The following is an 8,033-nucleotide window of genomic DNA, read 5'->3' as shown; positions in this document are numbered from 1 at the left end:
CATGGGGTGGGAGAGAGGGTGGGAAGGCAACAAGGCCTGGAACAGAACGGTCAAGGCTCAGAGGATGCTCTGACTTGAAGCGCATTCCTTACACACCCCTAGATGATGAACTCAAAGCTGGTAGAGCCCACCTTCCTCCAAGTGCAGCAATGACAGGCTATCTGGGGTTTTCATTTCTCATAGTTGACCCCCCCCCCCCCCCCCCCGCCTTAAATGAAGCCCGATGGAGGACCCCGCTGGCATTAGCCTCGTGCTTCTATTTTAAAATGCTATCCCCAGAAAGGTTTGGTCTTCATTGCCTCCCTGTTTGGATGGCTGAACTGAGCGAGCCCTCAACTTCCCAGGGACCGCATCCCCACGCCAACCACCCACGGGAGGAAGTTTAGCAAAAGTTCTGCCAATGGCTCTGTCGGGAAGGGAGGGGGAGCATTCAGGAAGGCGGGCTGGGCCGCCCTTGGAAAGCCAAGACTAATTCGGCAGTCTAGTCACTCCGTCAAACATTTAGTGTATCCGGGTGATTGTTCCCTGGTAGGCCGCGATGGTCTATCTGCTGGGCCTTTTGTCATGTTAACTGCAGCCGATCAATGGATTGAGGTCAGGACTTCTGATGTAGGTGCAAGCTTAGAGGGAAAAAGTCTCAAAGATTCATTTTTTCTCGTCTGGTAACACTCCGGTCACTTATTTTTTCTCAGTTAGCCTCTGCCGCTCTAAAGTGGATATTGATCAGTGCTTTAATGCAAACCTGTCAAATTAATTTTGCAGACCTGGGATATGACTAGCCTAAAATTGCTTCTGCATCTGTTCTCTGCAGCAAGCCTATGAATTTTAATCACGGCCAGAATGGGCTGGTGGCTTTTTTTGTTAGAAACTTGAATAGGAAAGGTTTAAACTGTAAATGCCAGGGAATGATGCTGTTTTGTTCTTTTCAGAAACTCATGTGGTGGAGGTCAAAGAAATTATTATGTCGGGTGTATTCTTGGCAGCTGTTGTGGGAAGCTTTGTGGGCTGGCTTTCTACGAGCTGCGCCCAGGGAGCCAGGGAGCCAGGGAGCACCGGTACCTCCGTAAACACCCCCAGTCTGGGAGCCACGGCTTGGGGAGTGGCAGGCAGTGCCTGCAGGACATGGCACCCCAGGCTGCTCGAGCCACCCCTGTTCCTGCTTTACCGTGATTCAAGACCACTTGGCCTCCTGGGGTGAAAGAGCCTCAGATTTCTCTTTTGTTGAAGATTTAGCTTGACCCCTCTCCACTGCATTGCCAAGCTGGCCATCCAAGCCACCACCTGAACCCTGGCGGGAGGCCCCTCCACACCTCCACATCTGGGAGTGGAGCCAGGGCTGTGACACCCCAGCTGCCACGCCCACTTTGGGCTGCCACTGCGGCTGCCACCCGGTGTCCTTGCGCGCTCTGCTTCCTGCACCCCTTAGCTTCTTTTCCTATTGGACACTGAGGCAGACAGGCCCTTTGCAGGGCAACCCCACTTGCTGGGGGAGGGGTAGTAGCACTTTTGCCACAAGCACCCTGTGGCTCTGTCTCCTCCCCTTTGGTGGCCTGATCCCTCCCCATAGACAATTTTGCCAAAGTCCCCTCTTCAGAGAATCAACTGATTGCAACCCTACCCATATTGGCTTTCGCGGTACATCAACTTTTTATCAAGTCCTTACTATGTGCCAGGCTCTGTTCTAAGTGCTTTCCTATCTCACCGTCAAAAACTGGACTACAGGCCCCAAATGGAGTCACTTACGCTAAGCCCCACACCACCACACCGAGAATTAACGTAAATAGTCTCGGCCCTCCCAGAAATGGAATCTTAAACCAGACAATCAGGAGTCACCTCCTAGGCCCCTGCCCTCCCCTAAACTGAAGGAAAGTGACCTTGCCACAACCAGTCTGCTTCCTGCCTAGCAGAACGTCCTTGTTCCTGCTCCCTGCGCCCAGGAAAGTCTTTCATTTTGCAAGGCTCCTGGGGCTCCTTTCTATCTGCTAGGCTGGATGCTGCCCAATTCATGAATCATCGAATAAAGCCAATAAGACCTCTAAAATTTACTCAGTTGAATTTTGCTTTTTAACATTACCTAATTCAATCCTCACAGAAACCACACGAGGGCAATACTGTTGTCATCTGGTGTGATTGGGAAGGAGACGGACGCACACAGAGGTGACGTTTAGTTGCCCAAGTTGAACAGCTAACAAGTGGCAAAGCCACATTTGAACCCAGGCTGTCTGGCTCTTTTAATCTTCTTTGAGCACTGTCTGTCTGTCTGTCTGTCTGTCTCTGCCCATGGGCAATAAAGCACTTGATGTGGCCACCGTCTTGTTGGGTCTTTGATGGTTGCATCTGTGTTATTCTCACCTCCCCAATAAAACTCCAAGCTCCACAAGGGTAGAGCCCTCTTGATTCTTAAATATTTGATTACATAAATGAAGATGAATGGCCACATAGTTAGAGAGAAGAAGCCAGAAAAGTGTTTGAGAGCCACCTTGGAAAGGTGGAGGAGGAAGAGAGAGAGAGAGAGAGAGACTATCATATTATTTCACATGAGCATGACTTGACTTTCCAAGGCGTGAGGGGCCCCAGCAGTGGGAGGCTGTGAAGTAGATCCCTGTCGCCCTAAAGTAAAGACCTAGAGGGTCTAGAAAACATGAAGCCCAGGATGGACCCAAATTCCCAGGTCAGAGAACTGTGTGTGAGAGGCCCCTCAGGAGTCCCCAACAGCTCACACGCAAAAGCCTCATTCAATTGCCTGCCACCCAGACATTGCCAGCCTGTCAGGGGCAAACAGAGAACCAAACACCCCAGCACCTGTTGGGTAAAGGGACACTAATCTCACTTCTTGTGACCCCCCCCCCCCCCCTTGAGGAACTGGTCCCTGAAGAGTGGGTGGCCTCAGGGCCCAGCCAGCCTCATTCAGGGACTTAGTCATCACTGTGACTCTCTCCCTCCCTTTCTTGGCTCAGTCTGTTGACTTCATTCTCTTGGTTGCACACAGGGATATGGCTATGGGCTCACTCTCCCACAAGAAAGAAAGCTTCTCTGTCTCACATAGAGCTCTTCAATCCTCAGGAAGCACCTGACTGCCCAGGTTTGGGTCACCAGCCCTCCCCTTGGACCAGTCACCGTGGCAGAGAAGAGGTTTTGTGGTTAGGTCAGCCTGGGTCATTGGCAGAGGGTTCTCTAAACAGAGAAGCCAGGAGCTGGCAGCTGGAGGGAGTCCATCTCGATGTGAGTGTTTTTGCAAAGATCCATTGATTATTTGTGGCTCTGTATAACTTGTGCTGAGTTCATCAAATTATGTCAAGGGAGTTCATCTCTTACCTGCTAGGAATGCCAACTAGAGTTCAACTTCATTGCCTCGCAGATGGTAGGTGAGTCTCCTGAATGTGAAAACCAACTCCTGTGAGCAGTGCCCTCCTATAGGTCAAGCAGGGAGCCCAGGACAGGGGAAGCACTCAATGAATATGTCTTGAATGAATGTCTGCCTGAGTGAATGAATGACTATGAATGGAAGGAAAGGAAATGAAAAGCAATTAGACACACACATACCCAGAGCTCACCTAACCACATCGCTTCCTTCCCTCCCCTCCTCTGCTAAAAGCTTTGTGCCCATAACATCAGGTTTGGGCTCCTTGGTCCCTGAGGGGAGGGGAGGGAACCAGCTGCTCTGTGGTCAGCGGGAAAAGGCATGAGGCCAGGGATCAGGGGATTTGTCCTGCCATTAATTACCTGTGTGACCTTGAGCCACTTAACCTGTCTTTGCTTCAGTTTCATCATCCATCCAATGGGACTAGTGCTCTCTGCCCTATTTATTATTTCACAATAAGGTTGGGAGGAATAGACAATCTTATACATTTAACAGCACTTAGAAAAATTTAGAAGAAAATCATGGTATGGGAGAAAAAAGGTATGATGACCATGGGCCTCCATCAGGGGAAGCAATTTGATAATAAGTATCAGTAGTGGTGTAGGGGGAAGATGTCCAGGCTCTCCTCATGGAGGAGCTCACACTTGTAAAAAAAAAAAGTACCCAATAATCCCAAAGTCCTGTAAATGCCCAGCCTTGAGAGGCAAAGATTTAAAAGTGAAAGAAACAATACTACTTGCCCTTAAGAAAAGGTTCACACCTATAAAGCAGCTTATAAAAGGCCCAATGGTGTTTTACAGAATATTAGTCAAAGGATATTTGTTGAGCACCTACTATGCGCCAGGCACTGTTCTAGAATCTGAGGATAAGAGGTGGGCATGCAGAATCCTATCCAAAGAGCTACCCATGAGTGAAGAAATGAATAAACAAGCAGAGAATAAATAAATAGGAAGATTTCAGACCCTGATAAATGCGGTAAGGAAAATAGAGCAGGGTAACAGGAGGGAGAGTGGGGCCGGGACTACTTTAGTAGAATGATCTTGGGAAGTCCAGAAGGTGATGACCTGAGAACCGAGGCCTGAATGTTGAGGGGGGAGAATGTACCAAGTGGATGAAATAGCAGGTGGAGAGCCCGGGGGAGGGTCCCGAAAAGGGCCGTGTGTCGTGAGCATAGTGAACAAGGAGACAAGCAGGAACAGAGGACATTGGGGACATGGCTGGGGCCCGACAAGGGCCGTAGTTGAGAAGGCTAGTGTGGACTTCAGTCCAAGTGCAATGGAAATCCATTCAAGATTAGAAGCAGGGACATTACGTGATCTGAAAAGAGAAAGCGACCAAGCAAACGTGGCAAAATATGAACAAGTGGTCAACAGGAGTGAGGAGGACATTAGAGTTCGTTGTAGTCTTTCTGCAAGTTTTCCTGCAACAGCCTTTGAAATGATTTCAGCATAAAAAGTGAATACATAAAAAGACCACTCTGGCTCCTGGTAGCCCATGGACTGTAGGGGGTGGGGAGAAGAGGTTGAGTATGGCTGGTGCCCAGAGGGAGGAGGGAGACAGAGAGGAGGCTCCAGCAGGATCTAGGTGACTTGGACCAAGGGAAGGGGGGAAAGAGGTCTTTTCAGGATGTATTGATAGAGGCCTGGATTCATTTTGTATCGTTGCCATAAGAAGTTGCCACAACCTTAGTGGTTATGAACAACATAAATTTATCATCTTGTAGTTCTGTAGGTTAGAAACCCGACAGTTCTCCGGGCTGAAATCGATGTTGGCAGGGCTGTACTCCTTTCTGGAGGCCCTCGGGGGGAATCCATCTCCTGTCCTTTCCAGCTTCCAGAGCCCGCTCTCCAGGCCTCACACATAGCCCCCCACGTTACAGACCCGCAACAGGACGTCGAACCCTTCCCATCCTGTCACCTCTCCCGCAGACCACAGCCCTGAGAGGTCCCCACTTTTAAAGACGCGTAACCACATTGGGTTCACCTGGATGATCCAGGATAATGTCTCCATCTTAAGATCCTTCATCCTAATCACATCTGCAAAGTCCCTTTCCCATGTAGGGTTCTGGGGATTCGGATCAGGACATCTTTGGGTGCCACTATTCTGTCTACCCTGAGATAAAACCACTAAGACTTGCTAGTGAACTAGATGTGGGTGTGTGGGTGTGTGGGTGTGTGGGTGTGTGGGTGTGAGTGAATGGCAGAGGCATCCCTCAATGCAGCAAGCTGCCAGGAGGAGCGAACTGGTGGGGTGGGGAGAATCAATAGTTCTGTTCAAGACATGCTGAGTCTGGAGTCAGTGCAACAGGAGTGATTGGGGTCAGCCCAGGCCAGAGCGACTGGGAGAGCCTCATGCTGGCGCCCAGGGCAAGGGTGCAAGCAAAGCAAAGACCCGGCTGAGAGTGGCCCTTGTGTGAGTCACAACATCCGCCTCCTCAGTGCAATAAACCAGTACCGAGCCCCTAGTAGTCACCAGGCTCTGTGGATACAAATACCTCCATAAATAAAAGAGGCTGCAGAAGGGAATGGAAGGCCAGATGGAGAAACGGCTGAACAGACAATTTGGGGTCTGATGTACAAGGCCTTGTGTTCTAGGCCATGGATGGTGGGCCTGCTGCAGGGACAATGAACAGCCACTGTAGGGTGTCAAGGTGAATGAAAAAACACAGGGAAAGGACACGAGAACACTTGATGTATAACAGTCCATAAACGGGCCCCAAACTGGCTGAGTGTGAGCACATGCAGAGACAGTGTGGGGAAGGGGCGAGTGAGGGCACCTGGGCTGACTCCGCCTCACTGGGGAAATCCTGGCCGAGCCTGACCTGCTCCTGCTGCTCAGGTGTTTGCAGCTGAAGGGGTGCGCCTGGGCATGGCGGGTGGGGGAGGTGTCGAAGGAGGGGAGAGGCATCTCTTCTTCTTTCAGAAGTGCCGCTCTTAAATCAAACAATTCAATCCAGGTGGAAGAGGGTTGGCAGCTGGGAGGGGAGAAGAAGGAGAAGCAGACGATAAAAAAAAATCAATAACTCTTCCCCATAAAATAAATTGAGATTTGTGGAATTCACTTCCACTTGACATCAAAGATGCCGATTTGGTGAATTCGTTTAAGGCCAAATTGAAAACGTATCGTTTTAATCCGGGTCCCCAAGCTGCCCCAGGCTCCATGGCAAAGGCCCAGGGGGCTGGGTTTAAGGCAGCGAGGGATGCTTGTTTGGGGCCGATTGATCTCCGTTGCTCTAGAGAAGCTGTGTTTAGGCTGGCCCACCCACCCCGAGGCCCCTCCAGCTGGGATGCCCCCAGGACCACTGGCATGGTCATGTTTGGCCATGTGACTCTGAGAGGCAGATGCAAGTCTGGCCAGAGCCTTGGGCATTTGGTCTCATGCACACTTTGGACCTCACTGGGCCTTAGTGTTTCCATCTATAAGTGAGTGTGGCATAAAATAGAAGACAGAATCACAGAGTCCACAGCCCTACCTGAGTGTATGAGGAGGGTGTGCGTGGCAGTGTGGAGGGTGGGGACACAGAGCCACTCATGTTGAGGAACCAGACAATCTGCACAACATGAATTCCTTGGCCCAGGCCCCAAAGAAAAGAGGACAGGTGTAGAGCATGCTGGGCGGGGGCCACGTGTTCCGATTCAGCCCTTTCCCTAGTAGATATCGCTCTTGGACCTCCTCTGCGCAGTGCGGGAGTCTGCAGGCTGGCATGTCAGCATGACATGGTCTCCAGTGGCGGAGGAGTGGGTGGGGGTGGCTAGGACAACTCAGAGGTGGACACCACAGCAGCAGGAGGGCAGACAGTTCGGCCCATCACCAGGAGAGATGGTTACCAAGAACCTTGAATGAGCATGTCCAGGTGCAAATCCCAGCTGCATGACCTCAGGCAACTTATCCACTCCGTGACTGCTCCCTAATCTAGAAAATGAGAAATTGGTTGTTGTTGTTTTTTAAAGTCTTATCACAGAGGATGGCCAGGAGCCTTACCTGAAAAGGGGTAAAGCATTCACCAGGATGCTTGGCAGATTGTTGGCACTCAGTAAATGTTACCATGCTGATTATTACACTGACCAGCTGGGGGACCTTGAACAAGCTGTTGAACCTTAGTCTCAGTGTCCTGCTCTATACCGTGAAGGGGTAGAGGCAAATTTGTGAACATCGTCACCCCACAGATGAGCAAGGGCTGCTCACCAGAGGGCTTCTAGTCTCAGCAGCTCACCAGCCCTCAACCTCCCAAACCTTGCCCGGAGTCATGTGGGCACTGGAAGGGCCCCGAGGGGATCAGCACAGAGAGAGGCCCAGGAGGGTTAGCACGAGCTACAGCAACACCAAATCCATGGCCACATCCACCCAGAGCCAACCCGGCTGGCTGGGCCCAGGCTTTGGGCTTTGGGGCCCAAGCTTGATTTGACCTCCTCAAATTGAATGTTCACTTTAGCCTAGATTTGCAAAAGCAATTTGTTAATGCTCCTGTGCAGGGGCTGTTTTCTCTAGGGTTTTAAAGAAAAAAACTAATTTCAATGTAAAATTCACAGCACCAAATTGAAATGTATTCTGAGCCAAGTGAGCAGTTCAGAATTTCCAGGTCCCAGCGATCAGCGCACATCACATTGTAATTACACCTTTCTCTGCGCGTCAGCTGCAGGCCTGGCGAGGAAAATAGAAGATAATGCTGACC

Source organism: Myotis yumanensis, unplaced genomic scaffold, assembly GCF_028538775.1.
Source record: "Myotis yumanensis isolate MYYU_CA2020_CCGP unplaced genomic scaffold, mMyoYum1.0.hap1 SCAF_7, whole genome shotgun sequence".
NCBI classification, from domain to species: domain Eukaryota; kingdom Metazoa; phylum Chordata; class Mammalia; order Chiroptera; family Vespertilionidae; genus Myotis; species Myotis yumanensis.
This window is presented reverse-complemented; position numbering follows the sequence as displayed.